This window comes from Canis aureus, chromosome 23 (genome assembly GCF_053574225.1).
Source record: "Canis aureus isolate CA01 chromosome 23, VMU_Caureus_v.1.0, whole genome shotgun sequence".
Taxonomy (NCBI): domain Eukaryota; kingdom Metazoa; phylum Chordata; class Mammalia; order Carnivora; family Canidae; genus Canis; species Canis aureus.
In genome coordinates, this window is record NC_135633.1 from 16068985 (window position 1) to 16079190 (window position 10206).

At 41.9% G+C, this 10206-nt stretch overlaps 1 pseudogene; it reads left to right on the forward strand.

Moving 5' to 3' along the window:
• The first annotated feature begins 5033 nt into the window (after nucleotides 1–5033).
• Nucleotides 5034–9943, forward strand: LOC144295265 (ATP synthase F(1) complex subunit alpha, mitochondrial-like; annotated as a pseudogene).
• The last annotated feature ends 263 nt before the right edge of the window (nucleotides 9944–10206 follow it).

Below are 10206 nucleotides of genomic sequence, written 5' to 3' on the forward strand. Positions count from 1 at the left end.
CCCACCAAGCAACCTCTGGACTTCTAAAGCAGGTTCCCAGATGCAAATACTAGTGTTAGGTCAGTGGGACATGCTATCACATTTGGCAAGTAATTGATTAATAAGTCATATATCCATGACTTATGGCTTAGCACAGTGACTGGCACATAATAGTATTATCTAAGTGTTAGTGATTATCATGATGATGATGTTGATGATAATGATGATCATGATCATGATCCATCCCTTTTGAGTATATGGGCATAATTCAGTTCTAGAACCACAAAGCTAACAACCAGGGTTATGGTGACTCCATCAAGGCAGGGGTAGCCTGAGCCACGAGCCAGTACCCTCTACATCTCCATTTCATCTCCTTATAGCTTCACTCCCAGTGATAGGAATTTTGATGGATGCCAGGGATTACATTACTAGGAAGTAATGACAAGTTTCCAGCAGGAGCCACATTTTCCTTCTGCTATTTACTGCGAAACACATGGTACATGCTCAATAAATAGTTGATAAAGGAAGATGATAAATTAAATCCAACTAGAGAATTCTTCCCACTGTTTGCATGCCTCTATTCAAATAAGCTAGGGTTTTCCACCAAACTTTTTGTTACTAGCAGAATCTCCGTGGATCCTCTAATAACAACCTTGACAGGCAAAGCTCCAAATAAACATTAATTAAGTCTCTTAATACCCTTGTAAATCAGTGAGCCATATGGCAATTATAAAAAAAGGATAATTTTAAGGAGCAAGGAATTTTAAAATAATTGTTTACTTTATCATAACAGAGAAATAATTTACATATGAATATTCAGAACCATAGGTAAGACAAAAATGCTTGTCTAATTTCTGACAAGCCAGAATTAACTAGGTTAGATTTTGTTCTTCCTGAGGGCAAAAATGTATATATTCTCTTTGTAATCCCAATTCGTGTGCTTTATTCTAGACTTGCATTGTCCAGTAGAAATTTCTGTGATGGTAAAAATGTTCTATATCCACACTGTCTAGCGTGATAGCTATTAGAGGTTGGTGTGACCAAAGAACTAACATTTCACTTAATTTTAATATGACTTAAATACCACATGCGGCTAACAGTCACCAACTTGGACAGTGACAGTGTTTCATGGATTTGGAAACTTGCTGTGAAATGGAAGTGGATATACAAGAGAGGTTAATATAGCATTAACCAGGTCATGGGCCACTTGCAGGTCTTAGAAATTGTCATAATGGCGAGATTACTCCTTATTTCAGTCATCACAGGCCACTTATTCCTTCACTCATTCATTCAAAAACCATACATGAGCACCAACTATGTGCCAGCCTCTGTACTGAGCAGGAGGGCTACAAATAAAGACTAATGATTGTCTTGGCTTATGGATGAGGGGGAAAATAAACAGATTAAAGGACAGATACAGTTTGTGAGTTGTTGTGTATATTAGAGGCAAACATATGAGGTGTAGAAATATAGAGAAGGGATAACTTAATTCAGCTGGTAGATATGGAGTGGAGTGGGCAGGTCATGGAATAGCCCCCAGAGAGGGGATGAAGGTGGGGGACTGGCTCAGGGAAGGGTGCAACAGTCCTAGGGAGTGTGGACCCTAGGGGAACTTCCAGATGTGTGGGATCTCTAACTTAGGGGCCAAGTGGTGAGTGGTCAGCCATGACTCACAGGAAGAGGTCAGGGGCAGTACTGAGGAGTTTGGTGAAGGAGTTCAGATTTCACCCTAAAGGTAGTGGGCAGTCATTCAAAAAGCTTTAAGCAGGGGAGTAACAAGATTATATTTGTGTTCTAGAAAGACCCTTCTGGCAGCAGTGTGGAGAATGATTTAGGGGAAGTAAGATTGGAGACAGAAACCCCTGAGGAAGACAAGCTTCTCTTCCATGAGAGACCCTGAAATCACAGTTAATTAGTGGTGCTGGCTAGATACAAATGTAACTGCTCCTTTCTGAGAAATGGTGGGACCATCTGGGGTGCAGGTGCTGGGAGGCCTGAAGTTGGCTTTGGGGAGAGTGAAGAGCCTGGCATGGTACCCGGGGAACCACCCTCTGGGGAGAGAAACGTGTTTCCTTGAGCAGCCTGGTGTGTGAGGGAGGGCTGCTGGTAGCCTGAGCGAGGGGAGAGCCTGGAGGTGAGAAAGCTGAGGCAAGCACTTTGCTGCTCACTTTCCTCGATGAGTGTGTGAACCTCTTTCTGGGTTGCCTGCTATAGTAGTCTGCTCAGGCTGCCATAACAAGATACCGGACTCTGGGTGACTTACACAACAGAAATTTATTTCTAGTAGTTTTGGAGGCTGGGAAGTCCATGATCAAGGTGCTGGTCAGTTTGGTTCTTGGTGAGAGCTCTTGTCCTGGCTCACAGGTGCCCATCTTCTCACTATGTCCACACACAGCCTTTCCTCAGTGTAAGCATATTTAGATCTCGCTCCTCTTCCTCTCCTTATAAAGCCACTATTCCCCTCAGGAGGGCTCCACATTCACAACCTACGTTAGCCCTAGTTACCTCCCAAAGGCTCCATTTCCAATTGGCATCATGTTGGGGGGTTGGCATTCGACCTGTGAATTTGGAGGGGGACACATTCAGGCTGTGACACCCATGTTGGGTAAATGACCAGGTTTGAGGCTTGGTATATACATTTGGACTTCCCAACGTATATGCAGGGTTTGCCTCTACTTGGTATCTCAAGAGCATTCACAAAACCCTGTGTAGGAGGAGAGGGGCTGCTGATTCCAGAAGTTGCATAGTTGATACTTTGCTCCTGAGTATCCCTGGGACCTAGAGCTTAATTTTCTAGGCAGGGCCTGGAAGAGACTTATGTATCCTTCCTGTGGTTTTCTTTTTCTTTTTCTTTTCTTTTCTTTTCTTTTCTTTTCTTTTCTTTTCTTTTCTTTTCTTTTTTCTTCTTTTCTTTTCTTTCTTTTCTTTCCTTTCTTTTTCTTTTTGTTTCTATTGTGGGTGAGGTTTATTTATTTATTATTATTTTTTATAAATTTATTTTTTATTGGTGTTCAATTTGCCAACATATAGAATAACACCCAGTGCTCATCCCGTCAAGTGCCCCCCTCAGTGCCCGTCACTCAGTCACCCCCACCCCCCACCCACCTCCACTTCCACCAGCCCTAGTTTGTTTCCCAGAGTTAGGAGTCTCTCATGTTTTGTCTCCCTTTCTGATATTTCCCACTCATTTTTTCTCCTTTCTTTCTTTCCTTCTTTTTTGTGGTTTGCTTTTCTTATCACACATCTCTCATTCAGAAAGCAAGACTCTGTATTCTCTGAAAGTACACGGCTGACCAGTCAAGGAGATATGAAAGCAGGAAAGATTGGGTGGTTGGCAGAGGTCTGTTTGGGTTGAGAATGTTGAACAATTCTAAGTTGCTACGTCTACCTGTTATTCTGAAAGTGGCCCCTAGAGGTAAAGCCAGGGCCAAGAGAAAATTATAAGAAGAAAGATTGGGATTTACTATTCGGACACACTTTTACCTCTTCAGCAATAAGATGAAGGTCTTAAAACATAGTGGGTTCATTACTGAAGATGTGAAGGTAGAGATTTGATAACAGTTTAGCAAAGATGCTGTAGGAGGAGAAAAACAATGAATGAGGAATTAGATAAAATAGAGTTTTATGCGAATTCTCTGCCTCATCCTCTAAATAAATGGACCATTACAACGGTATTCAGTGGGGAAAGCTCAGAGTGCCTTGGAAGCCAATTGGAGGGGATATGTCAACTAAGGTGCAGGAAGGCTGGGAAGACTACTCAGAGAAAATGACGTTTAAGCAGGAACCTGAAAGATGAGTAGAACTTAGCTAGAGGAGGAGGGTTGGGGTTGGGGGATACAGACCACCCACTTTGTAATTCTTACTGAGAATCATCTGTTCAAAATGTCAATAGTGTCAAGGTGAAGAAACCTTGATCTAGAGTCAATTCTGAATTCCTATCGTGTGAGAGATGGCATGTCTCTTGACACTATTAGCTATTCGAATGAGGTTTTTTCTTTTTCTTTTAAAATATGCTCTATATTCATCAAATGTAACAATTTTTGACAGGGTCAAAGACATAGCAGTGTAGAAAAGAGAGTAGGGCCGTTCTTTGTAATACTCAGTTCTTTGTAATCCTGTAAGTTCTGTGACAGCAGTGGTACAAGTGGAGGATGCCATGAAATGTATCCATGACCAATAACACACAGAAACCCATCCTGTCCTACTGCCTGGTACTCGTTGGAGATGATACCATCTAATCATGAGTCATTGCAAAGCTCCTTCTCACTGGCCCCTGTGATACCTCTATCCTCCAAACTATCAGGACTCTGAAAGGCATAGGGTGAGCCTGTGCCAAGGTGAAGAAACCCTGATATAGAGTCAATTCTGAATTTTATGAGAGAAAGGGATAGAAAATAAGAAACAAATTAATGGGAGGCATGAAAGACCTTAGGGCAAAAAAAAAAAAAAAACCTTAGGGCATTTGGGAGGAAGAAATGGAATCTTGACTTGGTTTCCACACACATTCCAAGAATATACTTACAAGTATAGAGTCTTTCTCTGGAGTAATACATTCATAAATACCTAGTGAAATGTTGAGAGAACTGAAGCTCAGGCTTGTGATTAACTAACTTTGTCATAATCTTTTATATTGCTCACTTGCAGATTTTATGGCCAAGTCCAACACCTTCCTCTCTGTGGTTGTTTGAAAACTTAGCCTGCTTTAACATGCTGGAGAGGCAGCACGGTATAGAAACATTAGCATGGAATTTAGTGACAGATTATGAATCCCAACATCTACATAATTAGCAGTGTGACATAGGTCACTTATGTAACATTTCTGAATGTGTTTCCTCATTTGAAATTTAGGGGCAACATCTGTCTCACAGAAAATGTCTGTTACAATACCTGATACATAATAGGCTCAGTATTAGTGCACAGTCCTCCCTTTTCTTTTCTGTGCTGTCTTAGCCATGTGATCTTTGCTACATTTGGTAGACATAAGTCATATTTAAAATATGGAGGAAGCCCAGTCAGTCTGGAGGCTGTGGCTGCAGAGGAACCACCCAAGAGAAACTGCAGAGATGCTGTCTGAGCGCGTCACCCCGGTTGTGGCCTGTGTCCTCCCTCGGTGGGCTGGGCTGGTCTCCAAAAAGGCTTTGAGATCATCCTTCATTGCTGCAAGGAACCTCCATGCCTCTGACACTCATCTTCAGAAGACTGGCACTGCCCAAGTGTCCTCTGTCTTTGAAGAGCGTATTCGTGGAGCTGATACCTCTGTTGACCTTGGAGAGACTGGGCATGTCCTAAACAGCAGTGATGGTATTGCCCATGTACATGAAATGGTCAGGCCAAAGAAATGGTAGTGTTTTCTTCAGGCTTATTTTTTTTTTCTTCAGGCTTAAAGGGTATGTCTCTGAACTTGGGACCTGACAAGGTTGGTGTTGTTGTGTTTGGAAATGATAAACTAATTAAGGAAGGAGATATTGTGAAAAGAACAGAAGCCACTGTGGACGTTCCAGTTGGCGAGGAGCTACTGGGCCATGTTGTAGATGCCCTTGGTAATGCCATTGATGGAAAGGGTCCCATTGGTTCCAAGACCCATAGGCGAGTTGGCCTGAAAGGCCCTGGGATCATTCCTCCAATCTCTGTGCGTGAACCAATGAAGACTGGCATTAAGGCTGTGGATAGCTTGGTGCCAATTGGTCGTGGTCAGCGTGAGCTGATTATCAGTGACTGGCAAACTGGCAAAACATCAATTGCTATTGACACAATCATTAATCAGAAACATCTCAATGATGGAACTGATGAAAAGAAGAAGTTATACTGTATCTACGTTGTTATTGGTCAGAAGAGGTCTACTGTTGCCCAGTTGGTGAAGAGGCTTACAGATGCAGATGCCATGAAGTACACCATTGTGGTGTCAGCTACTGCTTCTGATGCTGCTCCACTTAACTACCTGGCTCCTTGCTCTGGATGTTCTATGGGAGAATATTTTTTTAATAAATTAATTTTTTATTGGTGTTCAATTTACCAACATACAGAGTAACACCCAGTGCTCATCCCGTCAAGTGTCCTTCTCAGTGCCCGTCACCCATTCACCCCCACCCCCCGCCCTCCTCCCCTTCCACCACCCCTAGTTCGTTTCCCAGAGTTAGGAGTCTTTATGTTCTGTCTCCCTTTCTGATATTTCCCACACATTTCTTCTCCCTTCCCTTCACTATTATTTATATTCCCCAAATGAATGAGAACATACACTGTTTGTCCTTCTCCGATTGACTTACTTCACTCAGCATAATACCCTCCAGTTCCATCCACGTTGAAGCAGATGATGGGTATTTGTCGTTTCTAATGGCTGAGGAATATTCCATTGTATACATAGACCACATCTTCTTTATCCATTCATCTTTCGATGGACACCGAGGCTCCTTCCACAGTTTGGCTATTGTGGACATTGCTGCTATAAACATCGGGGTGCAGGTGTCCCGGCGTTTCATTGCATCTGTATCTTTGGCGTAAATCCCCAACAGTGCAATTGCTGGGTCGTAGGGCAGGTCTATTTTTAACTCTTTGAGGAACCTCCACACAGTTTTCCAGAGTGGCTGCACCAGTTCACATTCCCACCAACAGTGTAAGAGGGTTCCCTTTTCTCCGCATCCTCTCCAACATTTGTTGTTTCCTGTCTTGTTAATTTTCCCCATTCTCACTGGTGTGGGGTGGTATCTCATTGTGGTGATGAGATACCACCCCAAGTGATGGCAAGTGATGCGGAGCATTTTCTCATGTGCATGTTGGCCATGTCTATGTCTTCCTCTGTGAGATTTCTCTTCATGTCTTTTGCCCATTTCATGATTGGATTGTTTGTTTCTTTGCTGTTGAGTTGAATAAGTTCTTTATAGAGGGGATCCCTGGGTGGCGCAGCGGTTTGGCGCCTGCCTTTGGCCCAGGGCGCGATCCTGGAGACCCGGGATCGAGTCCCATGTCGGGCTCCCAGTGCATGGAGCCTGCTTCTCCCTCTGCCTATGTCTCTGCCTCTCTCTCTCTCTGTGTGACTATCATAAATAAATAAAAATTAAAAAAATAAGTTCTTTATAGATCTTGGAAACTAGCCCTTATCTGATACGTCATTTGCAAATATCTTCTCCCATTCTGTAGGTTGTCTTTTAGTTTTGCTGACTGTATCCTTTGCTGTGCAAAAGCTTCTTATCTTGATGAAGTCCCAATAGTTCATTTTTGCTTTTGTTTCTTTTGCCTTCGTGGATGTATCTTGCAAGAAGTTACTGTGGCTGAGTTCAAAAAGGGTGTTGCCTGTGTTCTCCTCTAGGATTTTGATGGAATCTTGTCTCACATTTAGATCTTTCATCCATTTCGAGTTTATCTTTGTGTATGGTGCAAGAGAGTGGTCTAGTTTCATTCTTCTGCATGTGGATGTCCAATTTTCCCAGCACCATTTATTGAAGAGACTGTCTTTCTTCCAATGGATAGTCTTTCCTCCTTTATCGAATATTAGTTGACCATAAAGTTCAGGGTCCACTTCTGGGTTCTCTATTCTGTTCCATTGATCTATGTGTCTGTTTTTGTGCCAGTACCACACTGTCTTGATGACCACAGCTTTGTAGTACAACCTGAAATCTGGCATTGTGATGCCCCCAGCTATGGTTTTCTTTTTTCAAATTCCCCTGGCTATTCGGGGTCTTTTCTGCTTCCACAGAAATCTTAAAATAATTTGTTCTAACTCTCTGAAGAAAGTCCATGGTATTTTGATAGGGATTGCATTAAACGTGTACATTGCCCTGGGTATCATTGACATTTTCACAATATTAATTCTGCCAATCCATGAGCATGGATTATTCTTCCGTCTCTTTGTGTCTTCCTCAATTTCTTTCAGAAGTGTTGTATAGTTTTTAGGGTATAGATCCTTTACCTCTGGTGAGCTTTATTCCTAGGTATCTTATGCTTTTGGGTGCAATTGTAAATGGGATTGACTCCTTAATTTCTCTTTCTTCAGTCTCATTGTTAGTGTATAGAAATGCCATTGATTTCTGGGCATTGATTTTGTATCCTGCCACGCTACCAAATTGCTGTATGAGTTCTAGCAATCTTGGGGTGGAGGCTTTTGGGTTTTCTATGTAGAGTATCATGTCATCGGCAAAGAGGGAGAGTTTGACTTCTTTGCTAATTTGAATGCCTTTAATGTATTTTTGTTGCCTGATTGCTGAGGCTAGGACTTCCAATACTATGTTGAATAGCAGTGGTGAGAGTGGACATCCCTGTCTTGTTCCTGATCTTAGGGGAAAGGCTCCCAGTGCTTTCCCATTGAGAATGATATTTGCTGTGGGCTTTTCGTAGATGGCTTTTAAGATGTCGAGGAAAGTTCCCTCTATCCCTACACTCTGAAGAGTTTTGATCAGGAATGGATGCTGTATTTTGTCAAATGCTTTCTCTGCATCTAATGAGAGGATCATATGGTTCTTGGTTTTTCTCTTGCTGATATGATGAATCACATTGATTGTTTTACGAGTGTTGAACCAGCCTTGTGTCCCGGGGATAAATCCTACTTGGTCTTGGTGAATAATTTTCTTAATGTACTGTTGGATCCTATTGGCTAGTATCTTGTTGAGAATTTTTGCATCCATGTTCATCAGGGATATTGGTCTGTAATTCTCCTTTTTGGCGGGGTCTTTGTCTGGTTTTGGAATTAAGGTGATGCTGGTCTCATAGAACGAATTTGGAAGTACTCCATCTCTTTCTATCTTTCCAAACAGCTTTAGTAGAATAGGTATGATTTCTTCTTTAAACGTTTGATAGAATCCCCCTGGGAAGCCATCTGGCCCTGGACTCGTGTCTTGGGAGGTTTTTGATGATTGCTTCAATTTCCTCCCTGGTTATTGGCCTGTTCAGGTTTTCTATTTCTTCCTGTTCCAGTTTTGGTAGTTTGTGGCTTTCCAGGAATGTGTCCATTTCTTCTAGATTGCCTAATTTATTGGCGTATAGCTGTTCATAATATGTTTTTAAAATCATTTGTATTTCCTTGGTGTTGGTAGTGATCTTTTCTTTCTCATTCATGATTTTAGGGAGAATATTTTAGAGATAACAGCAAACATGCTTTGATCATCTATGATGACTTATCCAAACAGGCTGTTGCTTATCGTCAGATGTCTCTGCTGCTCCTCCGGGCCCCTGGTCGTGAGGCCTATCCTGATGATGTGTTTTACCTACACTCCCGTCTGCTAGAGAGCAGCCAAAATGAACAATTCTTTTGGTGGTGGCTCCTTGACTGCTTTAGCAGTCAGAAACGCAAGCTGGTGATGTGTCTGCTTACATTCCAACAAATGTCATTTCCATCACTGATGGACAGATCTTGTAAACAGAATTGTTCTACAAAGGTATCCACCCTGCTATTAATGTCGGTTTGTCTGTGTCCTGTATTGGATCTGTTGCCCAAACGAGTGCCATAAAGCAGGTGGCAGGTACCATGAAGCTGGGATTGGCTCAGTATCATGAAGTTGCTGCTTTTGCCCAGTTCAGTTCTGACCTTGATGGTGTCAACAACCCTTGAGTCACGGCGTGCGACTGACTGGGTTGCTGAAGCAAGGACAGTGTTCTTCCATGGCTGTTGAAGAACAAGTGGCTGTTATTTATGCTGGTGTCAGAGGATATCTTGATAGTTTGGAGTCCAGCAAGATCACAAAGTTTGAGCATGATTTTTTGGCTCATGTTATCACCAAGCCCTCTTAGGCAATATAAGGACCGATGGAAAGATCTCAGAACAATCAGATGCTAAGCTGAAAGAGATTGTAACACAAACTTCTTGGCTGGATTTGAAGCTTAAACTCCTCTGGATTCACATCAAATTCCAGTTTGGTTTTGTCATCGTTTATTCTAGTAATCAGTTCCATTTGTAAAAGGATTACTCTCATGCTCCAGATGTACAGAAATTACCTTAAAAATAAAGGTTCCATATTGGTTGGTGGTAAAAAAAAAATATGGGGGAAAAACCCTCAGCCATATGGCCCATGGTGTCAAGAGGTGTGTATGTCTTATAAGACAGGATTCCAAGTTGACTACAGTAGAAGACACCATGTGTCAGTTTTTAACACCGATTTCAAAGTTGTGTGTAAGAATGAAGGAATGGAAGACATATTTAAACAATCACATTCTTCTTGATCAATCTTAAGTTGTAAAAACTTTTTTTTTTTTTTTAAACTTTTAATTTTGAATAATTTCATTAAAAAATCATGGTCTAAG